This window comes from Ovis aries, chromosome 7 (assembly GCF_016772045.2).
Source record: "Ovis aries strain OAR_USU_Benz2616 breed Rambouillet chromosome 7, ARS-UI_Ramb_v3.0, whole genome shotgun sequence".
Classification (NCBI taxonomy): domain Eukaryota; kingdom Metazoa; phylum Chordata; class Mammalia; order Artiodactyla; family Bovidae; genus Ovis; species Ovis aries.
In genome coordinates, this window is record NC_056060.1 from 83,577,176 (window position 1) to 83,605,147 (window position 27,972).

Here is a 27,972-nt window from a genome sequence, read left to right on the forward strand (position 1 = left end):
CATTTTTTAATAGTCAGCTTTTAATATTTATGTGCATTCAGCAGGTTCTGAGTAGATATTTCTAGTTATGAAGAGAAACACTTTCCATATATTTACCAGGATTCTAAGATACAACAACAAAAAAAAGGTTAAGTAAAATTTTGTTTTATATAGTTAACCTGGACTAGGGAATCCAAGGGCTAATTGCTATTTTCACTGTGCCTTACATAGCCTTGATTATAATAGGCTATCATTATTATTGAATGAATGATTGAATTATTTCTTTTTTGATTGAATTATTTCTAAAGCTTGATACTATGTAGATTCTGGGGATATTACTGTTTAACATAATAGAATTTGCTTTATAGCCAGTAAAAAAAAAAACAGCCTGTAATACCCTTTATTAATATATTACATGGTTAATGTAATATTATTATAATAAATGTGATATTAATGTAATAAGCTATTTTCATAATGACTGTATTGCTAGTTTAAAAAATAATCTTAACTCCTAAGAATACTTTTTGGCAAAATAGATAAATAGATTCATTTAGAAGCATTTTTTGAAATCTTGGCCCCAAATGCCAGATAAAGCTATTAGACTTATGCTGCTTAAGATGGTAAAAATCAGCATTTTAACTCTTCATGTTTAGAGATAACTCCTTGCTTTCCTTGCAGCACTGTCTACTGCAGAGTGTGCATGATTTTGGCCTACTTCTGGTGCCTGGATTCTCATCCTCTCAGTGGCATCAGTGTTAAGGCAACCTTCTTTACCTCCTCGATCCATATTAAACCTGTCTTGGGAAGAGTCTGTTTATTGGATAATATAGCTACGCTGGGGCTCTATGACAGTATCTTTTGCTGCCTCATTAACTCTGGAGCATTAGAACAAGATAAAAATGCCCTAAAGCCTCTTATCTGATGTCTGGTGTAACCTGCTGAGAGCGGGGTGCCATTAGTTTCTGTTAGAAATCAAATGGCCCTCTCCAGTGCGGGAAGTACTGATTAAACCTGAAGTGTCCCTGGAGGACTCTACAGCTGTCACAAGGGTGGTGGCTGTCCCTCACCAAAAGGGAAATCTGGGCCAGAGGTCCCAGTGGGGTGGTGCTTTAAGTACGCGCACGTGGCTGCCCCAGCTGTTCTGCTTTGCCTAATGAATTGTTTTACAAGAAGAGGCTGGGTATTGTCATCACAAGCTGGCTTCCTTAGGGACTGGAGCAGGCCAAATAATAAGTAATGTTAGTGATGGTAATTGAAATGTGATGGTTCTCCTGGGATCTTTATAGCCTAGAGCTGATTGGCACTTGTGGATTGTCTTGTCCTACCAAGGCCCTATATGGAGTGTGCCTTTTTTTTTTTCCAGTTTCATAATAATGTTGTCTTTTTTTTTCTCTCCTTCCCGCTATAGAAGGTTATTGACCGAGGCAATCTTAGGAATGTTATAGTGGCTTTAGGTACAAAAGGAACAGCTTTGACATGATTTTTCATTCAAATTATCAACACTCCAGTAGTAAAGAAGTCTTTTGGGGAAGCACTGCAGAGATGTCACCAAACTTTTAAAAAAACATTTTAAACTTATACAAGTAATTCAGGCTCTTGATTTAAAAAAATTTTTTTTCACAGTATGGGAGGATATGAAAGTGTTAGTCACTCAGTTGTGTCTGACTCTTTGTGACCCCATGGACTGCAGCCCACCAAGCTCCTCTGTCCATGGAATTCTCCAGGCAGTACGGAGTGGGTTGCCATTTCCTTCTCCAGGGAGGATATGAAGTGAAAAGTAAAGACCTTACCTGCTGAACTTATTCAAGTTAACCATCAATGGTTTCTCCATGAACATTTCGAGACATTTCTATGTATTAATGAAGTTTACATATGTTCCCCCACACAGATGAGATCATAATATGTATACATGTTTTATAACTTGTTTTTTCCTCCTCACAATTATCTTGGATATCTTTCCACAGCAGTACAGATAGATCTACCTCATTGTTTCTCAGTTGCTTCATGGAATTTCATAGTGTGGGTATACCTATACTGTGCTCTTTTATTAAAAAAAATTCATTTATTTTTGGCTGTGCTAGGGCTTTGTTGCTGTGCCGACTTTTCTCTCGTTGAGGCGAGCAGGGGTTACGCTAGTGGTGGCGCACAGGCTTCTCATTGTAGTAGCTTCTCGTTGTGGAACATGAGCTGCAGGGTGCATGGGCTTAGTAGTTGTGGTGCTTGGGGTTAGTTGCCCCACGGCATGTAGAATCGTCCCAGACCAGGGATTGAACCCTTGTCCCCTGCGTTGACAGATAGGTTCTTAATCATTGGACCCCCAGGGAAGTCCCAATGCTAGACTCTTTGTAGACAGTTTGACTTGGACCTATGAGTGAATACTGAACCAATTGGTTGCACTTACTGATTGATTGCGCTTACTAATTGATTGCGCTTGTGTTCCATGGTTCAATCTACGATTTTACATGAAGTGATTTCCCCTCTTCAGGAATGTTGCCTTTACTTGCGGGACTGTTTTAAATTAGAAATATTAGAGGCCAGACTTTTTTGGAGGAATGGTGTGAGTCTAGTCATGGATCATCAGCTGGACATAATGTAATGATTTGCACCCTGCCAGTCCATTCTGAAGGAGATCAACCCTGGGATTTCTTTGGAAGGAATGATGCTAAAGCTGAAGCTCCAGTATTTTGGCCACCTCATGCGAAGAGTTGACTCATTGGAAAAGACTCTGATGCTGGGAGAGATTGGGGGCAGGAGGAGAAGGGGACGACAGAGGATGAGATGGCTGGATGGCATCACGGACTCGTTGGACATGAGTCTGAGTGAACTCCGGGAGACGATGATGGACAGAGAGGCCTGGTGTACTGCGACTCATGGGGTCGCAAAGAGTAGGACACGACTGAGCGACTGAACTGTTTGTTTTAAATTCTTTGCTTAGTTAAATGAGACGTGTTCTGTCCCAGATAGGTGGGGAAAACAAATAGCCTTTAGTAGATGTTGTCTAAGGCATTGACTGGAGGCTTCCTCTGAAGTTGAATGAGTGTTTTCTCCCCTAATTTTCTACCTAACAAGTTCCAAGAATCAAGTTATGAATGCAGTAATGGACTTGGAAAATGTTGTCAGCACGTGAAAATGAGGACTTAGGTTTCTTGTGTAACAGCTTGGCTAACAAAGGAAGTTTGGGCCTCATGAACTTTAGGGCCCTTGCTGGGAGTGGCAGTGCTATGAATGAAGCAAAGCAATTTTCTAGGAGCATTTCAGGGCAGTGATAGGAGAAATCAATTGTCTTCTCAGGCTAACAGAAACCTAATTTTAGTTACATCCATCTTCAATAGAATCTATGCAAATTGAGTGGTAAAAATTTTCATTTCCATCAAAAGTAGGAACAGTGTAGGTCTTTTAAACTCAAAGCTCTTTAGATTAATTCTGTCAACACTTCAAAGTTCTGATTTGCCCAAGTATGGAAGAGATGTCATTCTAATAAATTGTGAAGTGCCAACGAGTTTTGTTTCAAATTTCTTACACTGTATTTTTCCTCCTTGATGTTAGTCATTTGAATTGTTATACAATGCTTAATACTTGGAGGCCATTATTAGTAACAATTACTGTTGATACCCAGCTTATGTATTGTCCAAGTCTTCTTCAGTAGATTCTTGGGAGACATAGGTATCCAGTGATTTCTGGGGCTCCTGTGTGCTGTTGGAGATCCTCTAGACCTGTGCTGTTCAAAATGGTAGCCACTAGCTGCATGTGACTGTTTAAAGTTAAATTACTTAAAGTTAAACAAAATTTAGAATGTAACTGCTCAGTTGCATTCCTTAGTAAATGCTCTTGGTAAGCATTTACCAAGAGCAGCTGGTATCTACCACTTTGGACGGCATAGACATAGGGCAGTTGCATCCAGTGGCACTACTCTAAATGTTGGCTAATTGTGTATTCCCTGTGAACCAAGAATCATTCTTACATTTCTAAAGAATTATAAAAATAAAACAAAAACTGGAAGAGTATGAGACAGACTGAATGTGGCCCACAAAACCTAACATATTAACTGTCTAGCCCTTTACATGAAAAGTTCACTGACATTTGAACCCGTGTCCACTTCTCTTGATAACATTTCAGTTTTCTGATCAAGTTAAATTAGGGGTTTCCCTAAGCTACCGGACGATTGTGAATCTATTAAGCAAATTAGGCAAGTTTGGAACAGAATTTCTTACTACAGACAATACGAGTGAGGTGAGATTCGAAATAGGTAAAATTCTTTGTACTATAAATGACCGACTTGCAACAAACAGCTTTGTGAATAATACCTACAGTGTAACAGAACATCATTCTGATTTTATACACTGTTTTGTGTCTTTTAAGTACTGTGTTATCTTACTCTGAAAGAAATGGAATGAATATGAATACATTTCAGCAGATGTGTTTGACCTTTCAACAAAGAATTTACCATGAATATTTTTAACTGTTCAATTTATCTTTGACTGTCAAATTATTTCAGTCAATTTCTCCTAGGATGCTTCTGCTGGTTTTTCTCAGCATCTGAGAGAATCTTCCCTTGCGAACAATTTCTCATTAAATATAAAGCTTATGAAATCTGCCTGTAAAATGAGCATCTGGCATTTCTGTGGTAAATTAGAGTCAACTTGTTGCTTTCAGGGTAGGACACTCATGGAGGAACTTTATGATTAAATTTATGAAACCCCCCCTCCCAGATTTCTTCTACATCTTCGATGTCATCCTCTTTGTCATTCTTTGCAAAATCATCTCTAAGTCTTCTTGCTCTTCTGATTCTTCCATGTCACTTTTATGTTTGCCCACCAAACCTTTACCACCCTCTTGTCTTGTCAGCATTAGTGCTGTTCTCTTTATTAGCTGTGACAGTAATCTCCTTGAAGTCATACACTGCCATCTTTCATAAGGCACACAAATAAACATTTACCCTTTTGGATCACCCAATCTCCAGTAAGAGATTCCATGATATTTCTTACATAATTAAGGGTGTACCTCTTCTAAAGCTGGAAGTTACCAAATTTGAAATCTTTGTTCACATCACTTTATGATGCCAGTGAAAGTATAGCAAAGTCATATACCTTGAGCTTGTATTTTACACTCCACTTGAAAAGTCAGAAGCATTAAGTGCAAGGAGCATCACCTTGACTTAGAGTTGTAAACTATAGTCATTAAGGACAACCTTGCACATTGTCCATGATGGGGAGAACTGAAATTCCAGCTTTTTAGAAATTAGATACTTCTCTGTTTCTGGCATAAAGTATTTATAAAACCAGTCCAAAAAAACATTGCCTTGTATCTGAGGTTTTTTTATTAGCATATCAGTATTTGGAAGGGAGTTCTTTTTATGTCCGGAGGCTCTCAGATTAATAGGGCAAACATAATTTTTCCATAAAGTCTGCACAGTTACTACCCAGTAGATAAGTCAGCCTGATCTTAAACTCTGTAAACTCTATAAGGATATGTGAGCATCTGAGTTTTTCACCACTCAGTTCCCCACACTTACATAATTTGGACATGACAAATATCTAATTGTCTAATAGGAGCTTACCTTTTCTCTGTCATGATTTATGTTTATAAAGGCATTTTCTTTTAGTGTAAGTCAATTTTATCTATGTTCAACAATTTCTTGTTATGACTTACTAATCCTTCCTGTTTATGAACCCTTTACATTTCTCCTAAATCACATTGTGCTCATGAGTTCCATTTTCCAGTATCATTCTCAGTGCCTTATCAGCTTTCATTAAAGTTCTGTTTTCCTCTCTCTGTGTACTGAAGAATGTTTCAATAAAAGCTGGTGGACTTTCTGTTAACATTTCTACACGCCTCTGGATATGTGATGGAACTATTCATTTCACAGATCTGAGCCAGCCCCAAGAGAAGTATTTCATCCATCCTTTATTCCAAATTTGTGGAAGCTTTTAGTCCTTTCTGGTTCCCAATAGTGTTATTTTTATTATGTAAATGAGTACCACTAGGGAATGTCAGTGTCATGGTAAGATGCAGGTGGTGAGTGGGCTGCTAGGCTCACTCAGTGGCTGAATGACTTTGCTCCTTCAGTGTGTTGAGAGTAGTTCCTCAACAAAATTGCAGGTAAACACCAGTGTTATATTGACTTTCATGCTTTCACGGTTGAAATGTCACAGGTATTAAAAGACTTGAATTTAGATACTGAGTTGTTCGGAATAACTTGTTTTCCTCTTTAAATATAAAGTATAGAAAAATTCAGAGTTTTTTTTTGTAATGGCATTATTTAGCCTTGTGTTTAACGTAGCAGTCTCATTCTCTCTGGAATTTTTGTGGCACTGTTAGAAGGAAATAAATGGTTTTTGGCCACAGATGAGATCTAATGATTATTTTCTTTAGTTAAGAATTCTACCATTAGAAATTATATTGGATTCTGTTTTCATTGTTCAGCACCATTGTGTAAATTGAGTCTATGCCAGTATAGGTTGTTCCCACCTACATTAGCTTTGGTGTTAGGTGAGTGTAAACAGAGGAGATCCCGTTATATTCCAGTTTGCATGATTAACCTTGGGAGGATTATGGATCCTTCCATACAGGAACTACCCTTGTACTTTATTTAGGTCAAGAATGAAGCTGGTTTTGCAGAAATTAACAAGTAAATCTTAAAATTCACGTGGAAATACAAGAGACCCAGAAGAGCTAAATTATGTTGAAAAAGAACAAAAGTGAAGTCTCACACTTCTCAGTCTCAAAACTTAGTACAGAACTACAAATAATCAAGAGGTATAGTACTGGCGTAAGGTTAGCTATATTGATCACTGGAATAGAACTGAAAGTCCAGAAATAAATCCTCACATTTATAGTCAGTTTTTGACAAGGGTGCCAGATCATTCAGTGGGAAAAACTACATGGTCTCTTTAACAAATGGTGCTGGGAAAATGGGATATCCACATGCAAAAACCTCAAGTTAAACCCCCTACCTTACACCATATACAAATGTTAATTCAAAAATGGATTATGGACCTAAATGTAAGAACTAAAACTATAATACTCTTAAAAGAAAACATAGGAATAAATCTTTGTTGTCTTAGTCCAGGCAGTATTTCTTAGATATGATACCAAAAGCATAAACTGAAAAAGAAAATAATAAATTGGAGTTTTATGTTTCAAAGATACCATCAAGAAAATAAAAAGACAGCACACAGAATGAGAGATTTTTGCAAATCATTTCTGTATTGTTTGATATCCAGAATATATAAAGACTTCTTACAGCACAATAATAAAAGACAGTCCCATTTTTAAAGTGGGCAAAGGATTTAATTGACATTTCTCCAGAGAAGATACACAGGTGGCCAATAAGCATATGCAAACATGCTAAACATCATTAATCATTAGGGAAATGCAAATCACAACCAAGAGATACTACTTTACACCCACTAAGATGACTATAATAAAAAGATGGACAGTAACACGTATTGGTGAGGATGTGGAAAAATTGGAACCCTTTTGCATTGTTGGTGAGACTGTAAAAATTGTTCAGCCATTATGGAAAACAGTATGGTGGTTCCTAAAAAAAAAAAAAATAGAATTAATTGCATGACCCAGCAATTCCAATTCTGGGCAAATACCCCAAAGAATTGAAAGCAAGGACTGGAAGAGATATTTGTACATACATGTTCATAGCAGCATTATTTGTAATTGCCAAAAGGTGGGAACAACCTGAGTGTCTATTGATGGATGATTGGATAAACAAAATGTGGTGTATTCATAGAGTGGAATATTATTTAGCCTTTAAAAGGAAGGAACTTTTGATATATACTACAACACAGATGAGCTTGAGGACATGCTAAGTGAGATAAGTGAGTCACAAAAAGAAAAATATGTGTGATTCTACTTATATAAGGTGCCCACTTATATGAAAACAAAAATAAAACATAAACTCCTTTCAAGGTGCTGATTAATCTGATTAGGATGGCAAGATAGATGTGTACAAGAGAGCATGTAGTAAGTGCCACTTTCATACCACAGGAGTTCATTGAAGTGAGAGATCATAGTGGCCTGGAGGTGGTTGGGTAGAGTCTTGTTTAGAAACTGACAGAGTAGTCAGATTCATAGAGACAGAAAGTAGAACTATGATTGCCAGGAGCTGGGGGAGGGGAGAATGGGAGGTTATTATTTAGATGGGGGTTTAATTAAATGTAATTTATTCAGTTTTACTCAAAGAAGGTCTGGACACTGGTTGCACAATAACATGAATATACTTAATGCCACTGAAATGTAAAAATGGTTAGGATAGTAAAATGTATGTTATCGGTATTTTAGCACAATTTAAGGGGTGAATTTTATGGTATGTGGATTGTATTATCAATTTTAAAATGAATTGTATGAGAAAAAGAAGAAAACACAGAAATGAAACCAGTCGAGGAAGCCCAAAAGGATGTAAAGAAGTCCATTTCAGGCCTACTCCTAACTGAATGGTCTTTTTTGAAGTGTTGTTGGTCCTTAAACAACACAGGTTCAAACTGTGTGAGTCTACTTATACCATCAGTTAGTTTGTTTCAGTAAATACGTACTATAGTACTACATACCTTGTAAAGGCTTCCCGGGTGGCGCTAGTGGTAAGGAACCCTCCTACCAAGGCAGGAGACTCAAGCGATGTGGGTTTGATCGCTGGGTCTGGAAGATCCCCTGGAAAAGGAAATGGCAACGCAGTCCAGTATTCTTGCCTTGGAAATCCCATGGACAGAGGAGCCTGGCAGGCTACAGTCCATGGGGTCACAAAAAAGAGCTGGACATGACTGAGTACGCACACTGTATAGTATACCACATAATCCATATCTGGTTGAATGCAGATACGGAACTGCAGATGCTGGTGGCCCGATGTGAAGTTATACACAGATTTTTGACCCTAACCCCTACATTGTTCAAAGCTCAGCTGCATCTTGATTTTGTATTCCACTTTCTTCAATTCATCAATGAATCTGGCCTCTACTCTTCCCTTCATTCTTTCCCAAAGTAGATTTGAAATAGCCTGATCATCCTTGGTATTTATTTTAATATCCTGACCCTACCAAGGGTTCACATCTATTTCTTAGGATTTAGATATTATCATAATAAATAAACTGTGACCAGCTGTGAAAAACAGTGTTCTCAAGTTTGGTTGTCAAAAACAAAGCATAAACTCCTCTCAAGGTGCTTATAATCTGATTAGGATGGCAAGACAAATGTGTACAAGAGAGCGTACACTAAGTGCCACTTGACTACCACAGGAATTCAACAATGAGAGATCATAGTGGGCTGAAGGTGGTTGGGTAGAGTCTTTTTTAAATAATGACATTTAAACTGGAGTGAAAGAAACACTGTATATCATCTTTGGCAAATTGGTTTCCATCTCACTGTGAGATTTCATGTGAAATGTAGCATTCCATGCAGCAGTTACTGTTTGATTAACCTGCACAGATCCTTCTTTCTCATATCATTTCCCTTGCTTGCAGTGTGCTGGTATAGTAAAAAGGCATCAGGGACAGGGCAGCCTGGAGTGCTGCAGTCCACTGAGTCACAAAGAGTCAGACACGACTTAGCAACTCAACAAAATATTTGCCTTATTTGTCTAGTAGTCAAACAGTTAGGGAGGCAGAATAACCTTACATTATAATTTGGCCACCAAACCATATAGCAGCCTCTCTGGGTTTACCCCGTTAAGCCTGTGAAGTGGCAACAAAGAGAGGTAAGTAGTCACCGTCAAGCATTTCTGGAGTGAGCTGAGTTTGACCTGTACCTAGGCGATGATTTTGATTATTTCTACTTTCTATGCTGAATGGGTTTACTGCCTATCAGAGTCTCAAAGATCCTTAATTTTTAAAAAATACTGATTTTTTTTCCTTTTTTAAAAAGTCTACATATTAAATGTTAACCTCCTCGTGACATGCAGTGATTAATTCTGAATTTTCATTAGGCACAGCTCATTGTTGAAGCCCTGAAGCAGTTGGTTACTATTGCAGCTAATTCTTATTTAAATAAACAAACAGGAGTCCTTCAAAAAGATTAGCCAGAACAGTTTTAAAAATTCACAGCCGCGCTGATGTGCATCGGCTCTGGTTTGGCAGACTGTGACCCAGGGCTGGGCAGTGTTTTATTACCCTCAGCTACATAAGGACGCATCCTTATAGCACCACTTTTGTAGCAGATATTTTTATAACTCTACAACATGATTAGACTGACATAGAGCAATTCTCTAAATTCATAGGTATTAAAATATTCTGGCAGCTGTCTCCTTTTTGCCTTTAAGTTGAGACATCATGATGAGATAAGACTGCACCAGGACTGATCGGTACATGAATGAAGTTAGGCATGGGATTCTTACATTATTGACAAGTCTTTGTCACAATAAATAGGGGAAATCTTGGAGGAGGGATTCCCATTATAGTAATTCCAATTCAATTCCAGTAATATTGTTAGGTTTTTTTGTTCTTCTTTTATTTTCTGAAACCTCTTTACTTCAAAATGCATTCCGTATAATCTGATAGGAAGGAAAAATGTCTAAATTCTAACTAAGACAACTTAGCTTGTGCTCAGAAACATATAGTATCTTTATCTGGGAGTTTGAGGTTATTGATCAGAGTTCAAAGAGTGTTTAGGAGAACCTGGATGGGAGAAACCTGATAAATTGATATTGGGGTACAGTTACATGGGAGACAGACTCTTCTGTTCTCAAAATAGGCTTCTAGGGATCCTGAACTATAGGTTATAGTCTTCCACAGGAAACTGAGAGTCTGGGAAGGTCTCAGATTATGAGTTCAGAAACTCTGACCTCCCTTCCCCAAAGTACTCTCTACTTGCTTCCAAGTGTCTCAGATTCTTGTAAATGGGGACAGTTTATAATTGAAAGACTGGCTGAGAAATGTATGAGACTTTAAATGGCATGTGATTTTCAGTACAACATTTTGGAAAGCTGTTAGGCAGTGTCTTCTAAGGCTGATTATACTTAATAGCCTATAACTTAATAATTCCAGTGCTAGATATATATCCCAGAAATTGTATAACAAAAGATGCATATGAAAATACTCGAATGAGTCATATTAGACCCAAACTATAACAGTCCAAAAATTCTGTGATGATATAATCAGTAGATAAATTAAGGCATATTTCTAGGATACTATGTGCTGTGTGTGCTTAGTCGCTCATTTGTGTCTGACGCTTTGTGACACAATGGACTGTAGCCCACCAGGCGCCTCTGTCCATGGGGATTCTCCAGGCAAGAATACTGGAGTGGGTTGCCATGCCCTCTTCCAGGGGATCTTTCCAACCCAGGGATAGAACCCAGGTCTCCCACATTGCAGGCTGATTCTTTACCATCTGAGCCACTGGGGAAGCCCAGGAATACTGGAGTGGGTAGCCTATCCCTTCTCCTGGGGATCTTCCTGACCCAGGAATCGAACTGGAATCTCCTGCATTTCAGGCAGATTCTTTACCAGTCGAGCTACCCCAGAAGCCCTGAAGGATACTACACAGCTTTGAAAATGAACAAACTCTCGCTGTATGAAGCAACCAACATGAATGAGTCTCAGAAACTTCAGTTCAGTTCAGTCGCTCAGTCGTGTCCGACTCTTTGTGACACCATGACCACAGCACGCCAGGCCTCCCTGTCCATCACCAAGCCCTGGAGTCTACTCAAACTCATGTCCATTGAGTTGGTGATGCCATCCAACCATCTCATCCTCTGCCGTCCCCTTCTCCTTTTGCCTTCAATCTTTTCCAGCATCAGGGTCTTTTCAAATGAGTCAACTGTTCACATCAGGTGGCCAAAGTATTGGAGTTTCAGTTTCAGCATCAGTCCTTCCAATGAACACTCAGGACTGATCTCCTCTAGGATGGACTGGTTGGATCTCCTTGCAGTCCAAGGGACTCTCAAGAGTCTCCTCCAGCACCACAGTTCAAAAGCATCAATTCTTCGGCTCTCAGCTTTCTTTATCATCCACCTCTCACAGCCATACATGACTACTGGAAAAAACCATAGCCTTGACTAGACGGACCTTTGCTGGCAAAGTAATATCTCCGCTTTTTAATACACTGTCTAGGTTGGTGGTCATAACTTTCCTTCTAAGGAGTAAGCGTCTTAATTTCATGGCTGCAGTCACCATCTGCAGTGATTTTGTAGCCCCCAAAAGTAAAATCAGCCACTGTTTCCACTGTTTCCCCATCTATTTGCCATGAAGTGATGGGACGGGATGCCATGATCTTCGTTTTCTGAATGTTGAGCTTTCAGCCAACTTTTTCCACTCTCCTCTTTCACTTTCATCAAGTGGCTCTTTAAATCTTCTTCACTTTCTGCCCTAAGAGTGGTGTCATCTGCATATCTGATGTTATTGATATTTCTCTCGGCAATCTTGATTCCAGCTTGTGCTTCATCCAGTCCAGCATTTCGCATGACTCTGCATATAAGTTAAATAAGCAGGGTGACAATATACAGCCTTGATGTCCTCCTTTTCTTATTTGGAACCAGTCTGTTGTTCCATGTCCAATTCTAACTGTTGCTTCCTGCCTGACCTGCATACAGATTTCTCAAGAGGCAGGTCAGGTGGTCTGGTATGCCCATCTCTTTCAGAATTTTCCACAGTTTATTATCCACACAATCAAAGGCTTTGGCATAGTCAATAAAGCAGATGTTTTTCTGGAACTCTCTTGCTTTTTCGATGATCCAGTGGTTGTTGGCAGTTTGATCTCTGGTTCTTCTCCCTTTTCTAAAACCAGCTTGAACATCTGTAAGTTCACGGTTCACGTATTGCTGAAGTCTTGCCTGGAGAATTTTGAGCATTACTTTACTAGCATGTGAGATGAGTGCAATTGTGCGGTAGTTTGAGCATTCTTTGGCATCCGAAACTTAACCTTGAATAAATAAAACTTGACACAAAACAATATATATTATACTATATCATTTATATAAAGTTCAAAAACAAGCAAAGATAATTAATGGTGATATAAATAAAAATAATGGTTGCATTTGGGTTATAGTGGTGGCTGGAATAGGCATGAGGAGAGAGTCTTCTGGGCTGCTGGCAGTAGTTCTCTGTATATTCATATGTATGTGGTTCCTACACAGATGTGTTCATTTTGTGAAATTCCTCATACGTATTCTTAAGATTTGTTCTTTTTTCTATGTATATATTATACTTAAATTTTCTTAATTTAAAATTAGTGAGTAAGATAAAAATTGAAACTAATTCAGTCAAGTCTTATTGCCAGTCTGTCCTTAAATGGAAATGATAGCTCTCACATCCATATGGTTTCATATGGGAAGCTCATGAAAGAGTATCAAGCATTAGTAGTTTTCCAGTCAGGTAGGAAAAAGGATGTTGAAGAGGAAGGGAACCAACCCCCCAGATTTCAAAGTATTGCTTAGAGCAGGCCTTATATGTTAGATGAGAGTAATAGGAATTGTTTCCTGGGGCATCTTTGTCAGGGTAGCTGTGAATGTATACAACTTTTTATGCCTTAAAAGTTTACTTTTTCTTTGGTGAGCTGGGTTTTTGTTGTTGTTGTTGTTGTTGTTGTTGTTGTTGTTTTACTTTAGTTTGCTTTACAATACTGTATTGGTTTTGCCATACATTGACACGAATCAGCCACGGGTGTACATGAGTTCCCAATCCTGAACCCCCCTCCCACCTCCTACCCCGTATCATCTCTCTGGATCATCCTCGTGCACCAGCCCCAAGCATCCTGTATACTGTATCGAACATAGACTGGCAATTCGTTTCTTACCTGATAGTATACATGTTTCAATGCCATTCTCCCAAATCATCCCACCCTCCCCCTCTCCCTCAGAGTCTAAAAGTCCATTCTATGCATCTGTGTCTCTTTTGCTGTCTCACATAGAGGGTTATCATTGCCATCTTTCTAAATTCCATATATATGTGTTAGTATACTGTATTGGTGTTTTTCTTTCTGGCTTACTTCACTCTGTATAATCGGCTCCAGTTTCATCCACCTCATTAGAACTGATTCAAATGTATTCTTTTTAATGGCTGAGTAATACTCCATTGTGTATATGTACCACAGCTTTCTTACCCATTCATCTGCTGATGGACATCTAATCTCAAAAATATACAAGCAACTTATGCAGCTCAAGTCCAGGAAAATAAATGAGCCAATCAAAAAATGGGCCAAAGAACTAAATAGACATTTCTCCAAAGAAGACATACGGATGGCTAACAAACACATGAAAAGATGCTCAACATCACTCATTGTCAGAGAAATGCAAATCAAAACCACAATGAGGTACCATTTCACACCAGCCAGAACGGCGGCGATCCAAAAGTCTACAAGCAATAAATGCTGGAGAGGGTGTGGAGAAAAGGGAACCCTCTTACACTGTTGGTGGGAATGCAAACTAGTACAGCCACTATGGAGAACAGTGTGGAGATTCCTTAAAAAATTGCAAATAGAACTGCCTTATGACCCAGCAGTCCCACTGCTGGGCAGACACACCGAGGAAATCAGAATTGAAAGAGACACGTGTACCCCAGTGTTCATTGCAGCACTGTTTATAATAGCCAGGACATAGAAAAGTTTACTTTAAACATAAACATCCTTAGTATTAAAATTTTTGGTCCCAAAGAGCCATTAAATTAGGTATCACTGTAATAGAGAATGGTGATGAATGTGGTTCAGTAGATGGCAGTGTTCCCTTTAAAGTTTTTAGTTAAAATGTGGGTACATAGGGGATAACTCTTGGAAACTTTTTTAGTAGGACTGATAAAGGGTCACACGTTGGGACAAACATCAGAAAGAACATTTTAATATTTTTTCTGTATGTGTTTCATGTATTACTGTTTTGAATGAAACAAAACATTTAGAGTCCATAAATCTATAAGACATATTTTCCCACCTAAAGCACTAGAATGATAGCTTGTGATAAGATGTTGCTTAATATACTAATTCTTTTTTTGGGTAATAATGGACAGAGTATTCAGGAAGGATTTGAGCCTGTCTTTATTCTGTCTTATATTTGGAAATTCGTATATGTCAGGAGTGAGATAACATACTGCTTTGGACAGAGATGTCAGTGAAATTTATTGGTGAGAAAATTAGGTTGTACATGAGCATAAATTAAAAGAAAAATTAAAGTGATTGACCAATCTGTTTGTGTTGATAATTTAATACAAATAGAATGCTATTTGAGTAGTTCTTTTTTTATTTTGAAATTTCCTTAACATTGTAGTGCCTGAAGAAAGCGTCGGGGTTTAGGAAATCTTGTGACATTACAGGGGGTTTTGTTGTAAGGAATTTGACATGGGTTAGAGTGATATGCCTGCCTAAGCTGGTGGCTCAGAGGTTAAAGCATCTGCCCGCAATGTGGGAGACCTGGGTTCAATCCCTAGGTTGGGAAGATCCCCTGGAGAAGGAAATGGCAACCCACTCCAGTACTCTTGCCTGGAGAATCCCATGGACAGAGAAGCCTGGTAGGCTACAGTCCAAGGGGTCGCAAAGAGTTGGACATGACTGAGCGACTTCACTTCACTTCACTTCACTTCAGAGTGATATGCCAGAGAAGTCAGAGTTATCTGCCAGGGGACAAAACATGCCTGTGGTGTAGAATGGAAGACATTTGGAGTCAGAAGTATTCAAGTCTTGGCTTTGCTTATATTATCTATTGACCTTGAGTGAATCACTTACCTGCCTAATTTTTCCTTTTTCTCATCCATGCCATATAGGTAATAAATAGTTGCTTTGTCTTCCATATAGGTTGTTAAGTAGGTCAAGTAGGAGCACTGACTTTTCAAGGGTGCTGTATTAGTGGATTCAACAGATGGGTTGTGTTTAGATTCTTCAGTTAACTTTTTGTTTTCTCAGGTTTTCTGCCTAGAGTCATCAGGTACCTACTGAGAAACATTGAATCTCCAGGGTATATAAATAGCTAATAATAATACTATGCTAAGTGCTTTAAGTGCATAGTATCCAAAGCCTGACAACTAGAGTTGAATAAGTTGGACCATGACCTCATTTTATAGTCCACAAATGTCTAGGATAGCCCAAGAGCTGTGACTCAAATTCTCTGACTCTGAGGCAGTTCTTACAAACATGCCTGCCATGATGCATTTTTTGCTTTTCTCCAAGTATGATAGAAGTCCGAGCCACACATAGTATTTTTAGGTATTGGGCAGTTGAAATAAAGACCTTGGACCTTTAAAGAAAATTTTATTATGTTTCACTTTAGAATTATTAACAGAATCCTATTGCATACGATTATTTATTTGAGAGTGGGGAGAGCTAGTGCTTTTGACTTGACCTTGTGTTTCATCTCTAGCCAAAGCACATGCAAGTCATTTCTTGATGGTTCAAACTCAAGGAGGGGAACATCAACACAATCTGAAGAGTGTTAATATTGAACTGAGGGAATATTGATTTTCTTTACAAATAGTCTCCTAATTATATTTTAGTTTAATATTACAACTGGTTTACCTTTTTCTTTTTTGTGTATTTGTGTGGGAGGGGCAGGGGGAGTTTCCCATTGTAATTATAATAGTTATTAACATCTTGAATGGAGATGACATTTTCTGGATAATATGTTTAATAGCTAAATATATACTAAATATATTTTTGCCATTCCTGTCAAGTAGAAACAAATAAATGTATATGAAAAATTTTAATTTATTAATGTGTTTATATTTCAAAGATATTATTAATGAAAAATGATCTTTTAAAATTTTCTCTTATAAAAATATAAAAGTTACTTATGTTTTAGCCACTTTCTAATTTAGTTTATAAGTTGCCAATTTCTGTTTTTTTAATTAAAAGTTTAGAGCAGTTTTAGATATGAAAATCATAAAAGACAGTTCCCATTAGCCCATACCTAGTTTTCCCTATTATGGTTATTGTGGTACATTTATTACAAGTAATGAACTTTCCTTTTTCACTTTTCCCCATACTTTAATTCAGATTTCCCTAGCTTTTCCCTAATATTTTTCTGTTCCAGGGTCTCCTCTAGGATGTCATAATTACATTTCATCATATCTCTTCGTTGGTTCCTCTTGGCTATGACAGTTTATCAGATTTTTTGTTGTTGATGACCTTGGCAGTTTTAAGGAATACTGGTCAGGTACATTGTAGAATGTCTGTCAGTCGGAATTTGATATTGTTCTCATGATTATGGTTTGCCTTTCACTTCATAGAGCAGATTATGTGGGGAGGTTGCTCTTAATCATAGTGAACTATGTGAAGAAAGCAGAGCAGGATTTGAAAATATTGGCTGTGGGTAACCCATAGAAAGATAGCATTAACAGCCTTCTTCATTGGCATTGAAACACTGGCTACATTTTTTACATTTTAAATTTTTAAAATTATTTTTCAGAAGAAACAGTCCTATAATTCTAGCAGAAAACAAGTCTAGTTTATATAATCTGCTCATGTCCCATAAACAGTGTCTTTTCTAATTGCACCTATTGGGACAGTTAGCATGGGTTTTAATGCTACTCGTAAGAGCTTTATTTAATCTGTATTGGCCTTTTAATTAGTAATGGGCAATTTTGTATGAATTGCTAATTGACTAGAATTGTGGAGATTACACACAAAGCTGTTTTGTCACTGCAGCCTAGAACAGCACAAAATTAAAATAGGATCTGGTTTAGCTACTAATCTAAAAGGAATGTTCAAGAAGTATTATTTTAGTGGTTTTGGTTTGTATTCCAGTCTGGTGTTGGTTTTAACTCTGAGAAGAAGGATTGTCTTTTAGCTCACTGAGGTCCTCAGTTCTACTCCATTAAGGGCCATTTTTCTGCCAATCAACAAGCAGCGTCCCAGGGATTGATTTTTGTTATGGTGGATTGTAATGGCTGCCTAGTGACAACAATTCCAACTCTTTTATGTAAACAGAAAGCAATCAAATAAGTACTAATCCAAGGATTACGTGGATCCAAATCCCGTGGCCAAGAGAAGAGTCTCTGCGTGTATGTCCCTGGCTCTTTGCCTTCTGGTGGCCAGCGGCCGTGGTCCTGAAGGCACAGCTCGTGCTGCCGGTAAGACTGCAGTGTGCTAAGACCACAGCGCTCCTGCAGCTCCTGAATGGAATTCAAAAAGACACTTACATTTCCATAAATAAATTAGGAATTCAGTGGTTTCTTCAGGCTAATCAGGGCAGGCTGATAAACCTTGCTTGCTGTTTAATAAATGAATTGTGACTGATTACCTATTAATATGGACGCCTCAGGAATTCACCCAGGGGGAAGCAGAGCAGTGAAATAGAGAGGGGCATGGCCCCTTGGGAAATCAGGGCTTCATGTTTGCAGCTTAAATATCTCTGTGAAGTATCAATAAGGAGGTAATTGAATTTTGAACACAAACATGAGTGCCGGATGGATGAAAGGGGGAGGGGGATCTGAGCATCTCTTTTCTGCCCCTTCATTCTCCCCTCCCCTTTTCCTTAGAGACCACTCTAGTGAAGATAGATGCTAAATCCATTAAATAAAGATTAGACTCTGTCGTAGTAGAAAATGGCAGCTTAGCTAGATCCCTGGGCAAATTGGGGCCTTTTGCAATACAGAAAATTAAAATATACATTTTTAACAAGGGTGCCCTCTTCCTAGCAATAATGCCAGGCTAGCTTGAGGCGCTGGTGCCTCCTTCAGATTGGCTTTTGTTTGGGCAGATCACTTTCTCTTGTATTAATGCCAGTCTTTTCTGTATTCCTGGAGCAGAAGGGGCTGGGTTTATTTATTTATTTTTAAAGCTTCAGTTGAGGCTTTTCCTCTAGCATCCTGCTTGCTTGTAATCAGAGGAGTGGGAAGGAGATTAGTGTCCCGTGAATTGACGGTAGATAAATGTTCCCTCCCCTTAACTGGTGGGTCCAGAAGAGCCCAGTCGCTTGTATCTCAGGGATGATTGGAGACTGTACAGACAAGCCAAAAAAAAAAAAAAAGGCTTACAGACTGAAATAAACATTAATGTTTTAGATGCGATTTTACTTGGCTTTATTTCTTCCTCTAGATAAGGTTATTGATTTGCTTTGTCCTCCTATTTTAAGCCAGATAAAGTCATCTTAATGTGGAAAAAGAATTGGCATTATTTGGTTACAGATCATAATACTTACCCCATTTTGAGCAATAACAAAAAACAAACATTAAGCCTTAAATACTGCTGTTTCTTTATGTGACTACCCAGGATTGCCTTTTTGGACTAACCCTTATTTACGTGTCAGTCTACAGTTCTGATAACCCTTTCCTAAGGCTTCAGTCAATCAGTCAACAACTATTAATTGAGCATCTGTTAGGTGTGTGACCTTGTTAGTTGCCACGGTCAGTGGTGAAAAAGTATCCGCTACTATTGCAGATACTTCTTAAAAAACAAAGCCAGTTATGTCATACTTCTACTTATTCTTTGTTCTTTGGCTCCTTGGGTCTTATAAGATAAAATTCACATTCCTTGAGCCTTCACAGAAAGACTCTAACATCAACCTGGTTTTTCCAGTTTTATCTGGAAAACTACATATCCTTTAAGGCCATTTCAAAGCCCACCCTCTCCTTATAATGTCTCCCTGTTCCCTCAGGCAGAGTTAGTTTTTGTTATCACTCAGTGTGAGTTCCATAACTTAGGATTTCCTATGGAAGAAAAAATGTATAACTTCTTAGACTCAGTAATTAAGGATTTTGTGTGTCATTTGCCATGTGGTTTTGCAAATGTTCCCAGTTCTTTGTTTCAACTTCAGAGGTATCTTAATGATCAAGTTTTCAATGATTTGTTCTTAAGACACTTCACCTTATAATTTAACTTAGTTTAGTACCAATTTGTAATGGTAAAGAGGAAGGAAAATGTCTGTTTGCTGTTCTTATCATTGTTGTTGTTGTTCAGTTGCTAATTCATGTCTCTTTTGCAGCCCCATGGACTAGCCCACCAGGCTCTTCTGCCCAGGGGATTTCCTAGGCAAGAATACTAGAGTGGGTTGCCATTTCCTTCTCCAGGGGATCTTCCCGACTCAGGGATCAAACTTGCATTGTCTGTATTGGCAGGCGGATTCTTTACCACTGAGCCACCAGGGAAGCCCGTTCTTACCATTACTAAGCTTCGGTGTTGGCATGACTGATGCTGAAGCTGAAGCTCCAATACTTTGGCCACCTGATGCTGGGAAAGATTGAGCGCAGGAGGAGAAGGGCACTACAGAGGATGAGATGGTTGAATGACATCACCATCTCAATGGACATGAGTTTGAGCAAGCTCCGGGAGATGGTGAAGGACAGGGAAGCCTGGTGTGCTGCAGTCCGTTGGGTCACAAAGAGTCAGGCATGACTTAGCTGCTGAACAACACCACCATCTCTAGAGAACAGAAATCAAACTTATTTAACCTGATTGCTACAGTTTACAAATGGCCCTTAATGATTTTGAATGTTGCTCCCCAAAGCCAAATAGCACAAAGTTTCAGAATTTTTTAGCTCTTCACACATTGGAAATTACATTGATACTGTACCCAAATGATTACAGTTTTCCTTCCATTTCTCTCTCACCTTTGGTTCCTGCTAATTTGTTTGGCCCCAGCGTTCCTTCCAACCTTACTGACAACACAGGCTTGTTGGGCCATAGAAGTGAGCATTTAAAGGCTCTTCATTCCTGGTGGTTAGATCTCAACTATTTTAGGTTTTAAGACTTATATAATATTAACAGATTAATGTAAATTAAGTGTATTTTCTCTTTGTACTAATACTTTTCAGTGTATATTATATATTTTCATTTAATTATAAGAAATATTTCTTTTTTCTTAAAAGAAATGCCCTTAACAGTGAAAGGTGAAGTCCTAACCACTGGACTTCTAGGGAAGTCCCTGTAAGAATAATTTAATGCTAGGAATTCTGAGGTAAAACAGTCTCACCCAAATTATGCCCAAAATTTTCAAGTAAAATAAAGAACGTTATTGACTTTATGCCTTTAAGAGAAGACTATCTTGATAACTCCCTTTTCTAAAGCTTTCTGGTGATCTTAGTGTAATCTTCATTTAATAAATTATTTCTTTCCTCTTTTATGTATACGATCAGCCCTCCATATCCCTGGGTTCCATATGTGCAGATTCAATCAACCACAGATTGAAAATATTTTTTTTAAATTTTTTCTAGGAAGTTCTAAAAAGTAAAACTTGAATTTGCTGCAACTGTTTATATAGTATTTATATTGTATTCACAACTATTTACATAGCATTCATACTATATTAGATATTTATATCTAGAGGTGACTTAAAGTATACAAGAGAATGTGCATAGGTTTTATGCAGATACTAAACCATTTTATATAAAAGCTTGAGCATCTATGTATTTTGGTGTCCTAAGGGGGTCCTGGAACCAATTCCTCAATGATACCCCTTGATGACCATACATAGCACAGTACCCTTAGAATTACCTGCAGTATAATGTTGCTACTTAGGCAGTTACTGATTTAAGCTTCTGTGTGTGTGTAGGTAATGCTCAAGTGTCTCTCTTGTTCAGGAAGATACTTTAGCTGTGGATTTTAACCTAAGAGTCCACGAATCTCCTGAAATTATAAACAAAATTGGATGTGTGCACATATACATGTATATTTTTCTGCAGAAAGTATCCATGACTTTCACTAGATTTTTAAAAAAATCTCCATTATGGGTTGAATTGTCTTCTGCTAAAAAAGGTGCACCAGAGTCCCAAAACCTCTAGTATCTCAGTTCAGTTCAGTAGTCATTCAGTCATGTCCAACTCTTTGTGACCCCAGGGAATGCAGCACGCCAGGTTTCCCTGTCCATCACCAACTCCCAGAGTCTGCTCAAACTCATATCCACTGAGTCAGTGATGCCATCCCACCATCTCATCCTCTGTTCAGTATCTCCAAGTATAAATTTACTTGAACACAGGATCTTTACAGAGGTAATCAAGTTAAAATGAGATCCCTAGGGTAGGTCCTAATCCAGTTTGACTAGTGTCCTTATAAAGGGGGGAAATTTAAACAGAGACAGACATATATAGAGAGAAGATGATGTGAAGAAACACAGGGAGGTGACAGCCATCTAAAAGCTAAGGAGAAAGGCCTGGAGCAGACCCTTTCCTCGCAGCCCTCTGAAGGAAGCTACCCTGCTGCCCCCTTGATCAGGGACGTCCAGCCTTCAGAACTGTGAGACAGTAGTTAAGCCACTCTTTGTGTGGTAGTTGGTTACCACAGCCCCAGCAAACCAACGTACTGTGAGTCAGGTTGCTTTTGTCTGCAAATTACAGATAAACCCAATTACAATGGTTTAAAGGATAAAGGTGTTCTGTGTAACAAGAACTCCAGAGATGCATCATTTTTATGGTTGGTTAGTTCACTGACTCATCATTAGCATGAGACCACTGTTCGTTCCATCTTTCTGCTGTGCCATCTTTGATGTGTTGGATTCCTTCTAAGTTTGGCTTCCATCATATTTACTAGATGGCTACTACAGTTTTTGACATGTACCAACAATAGGGGCTTCCTAGGTGGTACTAGTGGTAGAGAACCTGTCTGCCAGTACAGGAGACATAGGAGACACTGGTTTGAATCCCTGGGTCTGCAAGATCGCCTAGAGGAGGGCATGGCAACCCACTCCAGTATTCTTGGCTAGAAAATCCCATGGACAGAGGAGCTGCTGTCCATGGGGTCATGAAGAGCTGAACATGACTGAAGTGACTTAGCATATACGTGCGCACCAACAATAGTATCCTAAGGTAGAAAAGGGAATTATGTCCCTCTGGCCCCCAATCTTATCACTGAGAAACACCCCAGAAGCTTTGAAGGATATTTCCCCTCACATGCTGCTGAATGGCATTAGTCACATTCCTGTGCCTAAACGAATTTCTGTCAGGAGAATCTGTTAGCACGATTGGTTTGGATGGACCAGTAATGGTTCACCCTTGGGGACTGGGAAGGAACCCAGTCTCCCCTAAGCACATGATCACCCTGTACCTGAATAAAACCAGGATTTTAATAACAAAAATGGGGTGAATGGTTATGAGTAGACAGCTACGTCTGCCAGTCTGTGACCCCCGAAAAGTTAAAAACCACTGGCTGGTTTTAAGGCAGTGAGATACATATCTTCCTAAAGTGAGATACATAATCAGTTAAACGCAGTTCAAGTATCAGAGTACTGATCCATGTTTAAGAATTTCTAAGTTAATAGTAACTGAAAGGGCTGGGTTTTTTTTCTTTTTTTTCCTCTTAATCATTCAGTATGATTATTTTGTACCTACTATGTAGATGTACTCTGCTGAGCACAGGGTTATAAAGAACAACATTCTGGTCCTGAGATAACACTTTATTAGAGAGCACTAGGGAAAGTTACTTATCTCAGACAGGATCAGAGAAAGTAATCCTAAGTAGTCTTTAAGGACGGGCAGGGAGTAGGTGGGGGTGAGGGTGGTGATTGAGTCTGGGCCTAAGCAGCAGTAAATGCAAAGGCCTGAGGTATGCCACATTTGGTGCACAGCTGAGTAAAACAGGAGATGAAGACAGAGACCACTGGGCCACCAGGAAAGTCGCTCTGTGTATTTGTAAATGTACAAATCCACATATAAAGGAAGTTCTGGTATTCTTAACTGCTGGATGATAATAGCTGTGCGAAGGACTGTTTATAGATCCAAACACTCTTCTCTCTCTGAGTTTATAACCTCTATAGAAGGAAAGGAATTAGGTCCCCCAAGGTGGCTGCTGTTGTTAGCTCAGATAAAAATCTTTGTCTCTTCACTGTTAACTTCAGATAGCCCATATGCATATGGAGGTCTTGAGATCACTAAGTGAAATTTATTTTTTATATTAATTATTCATAGTAAAGAGAAAGAGTTTACCTTTTGTACATCTTTCTCACTTTTCTAAATCTTTTAGACTTTAGGCCATACTGGTTTATACAAATCCCTTCTAGTCTACTAAGTATTAATTAACTTACTCTTTACTTTCCCAAGCACTAATGGAAATACTGGATTATAACCAATCTAATACTCTCCAGACATTCTACCAGACACTTTCCTCAATGTGATTTAAAGCAGTTTATAATCACTCCTTGCGGTCTTGAGGCCAGTTTTCAATTCATGAGACTCATATATCCTGGCTAGTTTTAATTAATTTTGCAAGGAAGATGCCAGGAGAAGCAGTATTAAATGCTTTCTTATAATCAGGTTCTTTCATCTATTGGGTTCTTGTCAGCCACTAATCTTGTAATTTTATCACAACAAAATCCAAAAGTTTTTCTGCAATAGTTTGTTCTTTACTGTTACTCTTCAGCGCTTGGTACTCATGGTTTGGGGAACCTTATATTTATGGTTGTCTTGATGGACGTGAGTCTGAGTGAACTCCGGGAGATGATGATGGACAGGGAGGCCTGGTGTGCTGCGATTCATGGGGTCGCAAAGAGTCGGACACGACTGAGCGAATGAACTGAACTGAACTGCTCAGAATTGATGTTGGGGAATGTCTCTAGATTTGTAACAGCAGGTGGCTCAGACGGTAAAGTGTCTGCCCGCAATGCGGGAGACCTGGGTTCCATCCCTGGGTCAGGAAGATCCCATGGAGAAGGAAATGGCAACCCACTCCAGTACTCTAGCCTGGAAAATTCCATGAACTGAGGAGCCTGATAGGCTACAGTCCATGGGGTCGCAGAGTCAGACACAACTGAGCAACTTCACTTCACTTCACTTCACTTCACTTCACTTCACTTCGCTTCGCTTTGCTTGGCATCATATGCATTCTGTTTATTTGGTCTTTAGGGGTAATTGTATCAGTCAGAATCTAGTGAGGAGTAATTTGAATAGCGAAATTTTTAAATAACGAATTATTAACTAGTTGAAAGGTAGTTCACTTAAAGGGGTAAAAGAAGACTAAGGCGAGCAAGAAAACTCCTACTCTACCTCCATTGCCCTCTTACCCCAGGTGCAAGGATAGTGAACATAGAGAGATGTCCTCAAGGCAGAGATTCAGCCCTCTGAGGAAAGGACCTTCTGCCTACTGCCAGAGGGTACCCTGCTGGTGAATGCATAAGCAGCTGCCCAGGAGGTGGTGAAGAATCTTAGCTTGGGGGCACTGAACTGAGGGCAGCCATTAGCAAGATGAATATTTCTGGGACACCCCCCGCCTCCATGCCAACCTGCTTGTCCTGCACAGAAAAACCACACATTACAAGAAGGAAGTGGCTTCCCTGGTGGCGCTAGTGGTAAAGAATCTGCCTGCCAGTGCACAAAATGCATGAGGAACGAGTTCAATCCCTGGGTCGGGAAGATCCCTTGGAGTAGGAAGTGGCAATCTGCTCCAGTATTCTTGCCTGGAAAATTCCATGGACAGAGAAGCCCGGCAGACTACAGTCCATGGGGCTGCAAAGAGTCGCACACGACTGAGTGACTGAGCATAATAAGGAAGAAAAGTTCCTTCTTGCAGTCTCTCACCTCTGTTGGCAAGCTGAATATCAAACCACCTGACAGGAAGCATGTAGCCTGCTAGAGTCCAGCACCGGTATTACAAAGCAGGGCAAAGAAGGGGAGTTAGGAGCCTAGCGGCAGTAAGTGAATAACTGGCATGGAGAGTGAAAGCTTTGTGGAGAGTTAAATCTAACGAACTAAATGATTTCATTTTGCCTCATGAATAGTTTTTGTGTTCTTCACTTCAGTTCAGTCGCTCAGTCATGTCCTACTCTTTGCAACCTCATGAATCGCACTGACTCTTTGTGACTCTATGAATCGCAACACGCCAGGCCTCCCTGTCTATCACCAACTCCCGCAATTCACTCAAACTCATGTCCATCGAGTCGGTGATGCCATCCAGCCATCTCATCCTCTGTCATCCCCTTCTGCTCCTGCCCCCAATCCCTCCCAGGATCAGAGTATTTTCCAATGAGTCAACTCTTCTCATGAGGTGGCCAAAGTACTGGAGTTTTCAGCTTTAGCATCATTCCTTCCAAAGAACACCCAGGACCGATCTCCTTCAGAATGGACTGGTTGGATCTCCTTGTAGTCCAAGGGACTCTCATGAGTCTTCTCCAACACCACAGTTCATAGATATTAATTTCTCTCAAAGTAGAGTACACCTGTAATTTTTGCAGTTGGCTGGGTAGCGCTTACCACCTAGACAGTGCCATGTGAGCCAATGATTCACCTAGCTATAAATGTCCTGTTGGCTACCTTTTACAAAGGCGTTTAATGAATATTTATCAATAGGTTTTAACAAACTTTCCCCCCCAAAAGAATCTAATAGTAATTGGAAGACAAATCATGAATGTGAACAGAAGATGACTTTTAACCTTTTAACCACTTTGAATTTTCCTAATTTCTTTTATGATTATCTTCTAATCATTTCATTTTTCTTGAGTTCTTAGAATTCTCTCCCAGTTGTTTCTAGCCACATTGAGCCCTCCTGTTCTTGACTTCCTTTCAGTTCAGTTCAGTCGCTCAGTCATGTCCGACTCTTTGCGACCACATGAATTGCAGCACGCCAGGCCTTCCTCGTCCATCGAGTCTGTGATGCCATCCAGCCATCTCATCCTCTGTCATCCCGTTCTCCTCCTGCCCCCAATCCCTCCCAGCATCAGAGTTTTTTCCAATGAGTCAACTCTTCACATGAGGTGGCCAAAGTACTGGAGTTTCAGCTTTAGCATCATTCCTTCCAAAGAAATCCCGCGGTTGATCTCCTTCAGAATGAACTGGTTGGATCTCCTTGCAGTCCAAGGGACTCTCAAGAGTCTTCTCCAACACCACAGTTCAAAAGCATCAATTCTTCGGCACTCAGCCTTCTTCACAGTCCAACTCTCACATCCATACATGACCACTGGAAAAACCATAGCCTTGACTAGACAGACCTTAGTCGGCAAAGTAATGTCTCTGCTTTTGAATATGCTATCTAGGTTGGTCATAACTTTTCTTCCAAGGAGTAAGCGTCTTTTAATTTCATGGCTGCATTCGCCACCTGCAGTGATTTTGGAGCCCCCAAAAATAAAGTCTGACACTGTTTCCACTGTTTCCCCATCTATTTGCCATGAAGTGATGGGACCGGATGCCATGATCTTCGTTTTCTGAATGTTGAGCTTTAAGCCAACTTTTTCACTCTCCTCTTTCACTTTCATCAAGAGGCTTTTTAGCTCCTCTTCACTTTCTGCCATAAGGGTGGTGTCTGTCATCTACATATCTGAGGTTATTGATATTTCTCTTGGCAATCTTGATTCCAGCTTGCGCTTCATCCAGTCCAGCGTTTCTCATGATGTACTCTGCATATAAGTTAAATAAGCAGGGTGACAATATACAGCCTTGAGGTACTCCTTTTTCTATTTGGAACCAGTCTGTTGTTCCATGTCCAGTTCTAACTGTTGCTTCCTGACCTGCATACAGGTTTCTCAAGAGGCAGGTCAGGTGGTCTGGTATTCCCATCTCTTGCAGAATTGTCCAGTTTATTGTGATCCACACAGTCAAAGGCTTTGGCATAGTCAATAAAGCAGAAATAGATGTTTTTCTGGAACTCTCTTGCTTTTTCCATGATCCAGCGGATGTTGGCAGTTTGATCTCTGGTTCCTCTGCCTTTTCTAAAACCAGCTTGAACGTCAGGGAGTTCATGGTTCACGTATTGCTGAAGCCTGGCTTGGAGAATTTTGATCATTACTTTACTAGCATGTGAGATGAGTGCAATTGGGCAGTAGTTTGAGCATTCTTTGGCATTGCCTTTCTTTGGGATTGGAATGAAAACTGACCTTTTCCAATCCTGTGGCCACTGCTGAGTTTTCCAAATTTGCTGACATATTGAGTGACTTCCTTTAGCAACCAATTATTATTGATGCTTGTTGTCCCAGCTGAATTGTAAGAACCTTGCTGTCTGGGACCATACTTTATGTTACTTTTGTGTATTACAAACCAATAGTGTCCAAAAGCCTGTTGAATAGATGGAATCTTTTATTTACAAATGAGAAACAGAAACACAGCCGTCAAATGGATACTTCCCCATTTCGTCTTCATTGCTACTTTTTCAGAAGCTATCCTTGCTCTTTAGAAGGACTATAACTAACACTAGGAATGTAAAGACAGAACCGAGGTAGGAGTGGGG

At 39.4% G+C, this 27,972-nt stretch overlaps 1 protein-coding gene across 1 annotated transcript in view; it reads left to right on the plus strand.

Moving 5' to 3' along the window:
• LIN52 (lin-52 DREAM MuvB core complex component) overlaps positions 1-27,972 on the plus strand; it is a 116,873-nt gene that overhangs the window by 52,300 nt on the left and 36,601 nt on the right. The window lies entirely within an intron of this gene.